Consider the following 2,888-nt stretch of genomic DNA (forward strand, 5'->3'; position numbering starts at 1 on the left):
GGGGGTTGTATGCTTGTCAAACCAGAGTGACTTACGGCGTTTATTGTTCAGACTTCCTGACCCCAGCCTGCAGGAGGCTGGAGGTATTTAGGGCAGCAACATGAGCATATGGAAAAAAATAGCTCTGCCTGCTATTAGTGTAATGACTGTAAACTGCTTGGGAAAGGCGGATGAAGGTTCTTCCATGTGCAGGTCACGGCTATGGCGACAGAGCTGTTTGCACAGTGATTATGACGAAAAACATGAGCAATAAAGGTGAAAAATGTGAGGGCTTCAGCTTCAGGGGAAGAGTCCTGAACAGATATTATATTGACACAAAATCAATGCCTCCCAGACTTTACTTGGGAAATACTACAGATATTTATCCATGGGAAGAGGCAGAGGATAAATAAGCATGAATGCAGCACTTTATTTTTTTTTTTTATACATTGCCATTTACAACAGGTTATCGAGAGGTGATCTGCAGGAGCCCAAAGCAAACGTCATGTTTTTCCAAAAGCCACACATTGGTGGACATACAAATCCACGGGACCGGGTGGTTTAGCGATGGCAAGGCTTTGGGGCACATAAAGTGCTCCAGCAGCAGGAGAAGCAACTCTCCCACCTAGCTGCACCATCCCCTGCTTGCTCTTATAGGCTCAACTGGAAAGGATGTTTCTTCTCTTTTCTGGCTGAGCTGTAATTGTCTCCAAAAAGGCTCAAGCGAAGATGCTTCAGAAGAAGGCGCAAATTTATGCCCTACCTCAGTGTAACGTCAGGCCGCCAGGGCATGTCTCACAGCTGAAACTCGCCTCCTGAATCGCCCAGCTCGCAAGGAGCGAGCGATTTCCTCGTGCCGTAACTAGTCTGACCTCTTCTGAGGCGCTCCTCTCCAGCGTGGGCCTCCTCCGGACTGCGCTGTGCTGAGCTGGCTTCCTCGGCGAGACCTCATTTGCTTCAGGAACTGCCGCCAAGGCAGCATTTAACCGAGGATGAATTTATTACGAGTCTCCTTTATTTTAAAACAGGAAAAGCCTGTTTAATAAGGAGAGTGGAAACGCACAGAGACCATTTTAATTTTTCCAGCTACCACAAATCCTAACCAGATAGCAAACCCCAGATAACTGAACTTACTGAAATTGGAGCGAAAGCCTACAGCTCTGGATTATCCCAAATACCAATTATCCCATGAAGGCACCATAACGTTGTGCAAAAGGCTCCTGAGGAACCACAGCCCGGCCCTGATTTTCAGTTGGAAGCAGAATATTTGCCATTTGTTCCTGTATCAGATAGGGCAGCGGGGTAGTACCTCCAAGGCTTTCTTCCTAGACAACCGAGGCGCTGAGAAGCTATTAATCACGCTGCAGCCCGAGTAGGTGACACGCCAAATTAATCTCGCTTGAAGCGCTTCCAGCTGCTTCAGACCCAGAAATGGAGCCTGTTTTTTTTTTTTTTGTTCTTCAAATGAGTAGCTACCGACACGAAGATTGCATCCAAAGAGCGTGTTCCCACAGACTGAGCTTCACAGCTTCTTTTATCAGGTTGCTGTGATAGTAATCAGGCATGTATGCATGGAGACTCACTTTTTTGGTATCACTTCACCATTTTTAGAACTTCCCACCCCAGTTTATTTGTCTTAAGGCACAGCCTTCAGAAAACACAAATACTGGGGTTTTTTTTATTATTATTTTTCCAACAGTTTATCACTCGTATCTCCTTTTTTTGCACACCCACACTCCCCTGTATTTACCATTCAGCCTGGCTTTGTCCAGCTGTAACATTCTGACAACAAACACATCAGTTCTTCATACTCTTTTCTGCTGAAGGAAGGAGCTGAGCTGCTCAAGTACCTGTTAGCTACTTCTCCTATAGACAAAGTCAATAAATAACCACCTGAAAACAGAGAAATCTATGAAACATACATCTTTGCCATTATCAGCTAGATCTGTAATGGCAAGAGCCCGGCTGGGTTTTGACAAGATTTGTTTTCTATTAGGCTGCGTCAACTGGCATCAACTCTACTCTAACGAATCCCAGCTCAGCTTTCCCATCACTTTCCTGAGGATGAACATCTCGCCAGGCAGCTTCGTTACCCACCCACCTCATTTGCGCTCCTTAAATGCTGGCACATTCACTCTACATGTTCTGGAATTTCCCGTTTTCTCAAAATTAAAGTTAGCCTTTTGGGATTCATGCACATAAATTACTTCAGTGTGCTAATTTGCAGATGTTTATCTCCAGGTAGCAGCACTCCCGTTTAACCATGTAGTGGAAAGTACTTCTTTAGGATGGGGAAACTATAATTCAATTTCTTTTGATATAAAAAGAAAAAAGCCTGGTCAAATACTTCTATTTGTTGTGCTTAACATCACTGGCACTGCTGTCAGCCAGTTTGCAAACCCCATTCATACTCCTCCCCTTGTCAGACATGCCTCTGCACTGTTCTCTGCCTGCCAGAGTAGACTACAGTCTGATGACTGGTTACAAATTCCTTTTTTTTTTTTTTTTTTTTAAATAAAAGTGCAGAACCTATCCCTGTTCCCATCTTCTTCCCTCTCTCCTGCCTTAACACTGGTGCTATGCATTTTCTGACTGCAAGGTATTGATGTGGGGGATCTCTTAACATGTCATAAACCAGTTTACATCCCCCAGCATCTCATTTAGTCCATGACCGAATTGCATAGCAACGTCGCATCTTTGATAATGATGCTGCCTCCCAAAAACCCCCATTCCTATAAAACATTCCAGACAGCTAGAAGTTAAGGAAACTGTTCAGCTGCAAATTAAGCAAGTTTGTTCTGATTTACTAAGAACACTGTAATAGCTGGCATGCCCCTTGTTAAACACCTCAAGTCAAAGGGATATTCATTTAACCCAGGAAGCATTATGGACCAGACAGGCACTGATGA

This window comes from Charadrius vociferus, unplaced genomic scaffold (genome assembly GCF_000708025.1).
Source record: "Charadrius vociferus isolate BGI_N301 unplaced genomic scaffold, ASM70802v2 scaffold179, whole genome shotgun sequence".
Lineage (NCBI taxonomy): Eukaryota > Metazoa > Chordata > Aves > Charadriiformes > Charadriidae > Charadrius > Charadrius vociferus.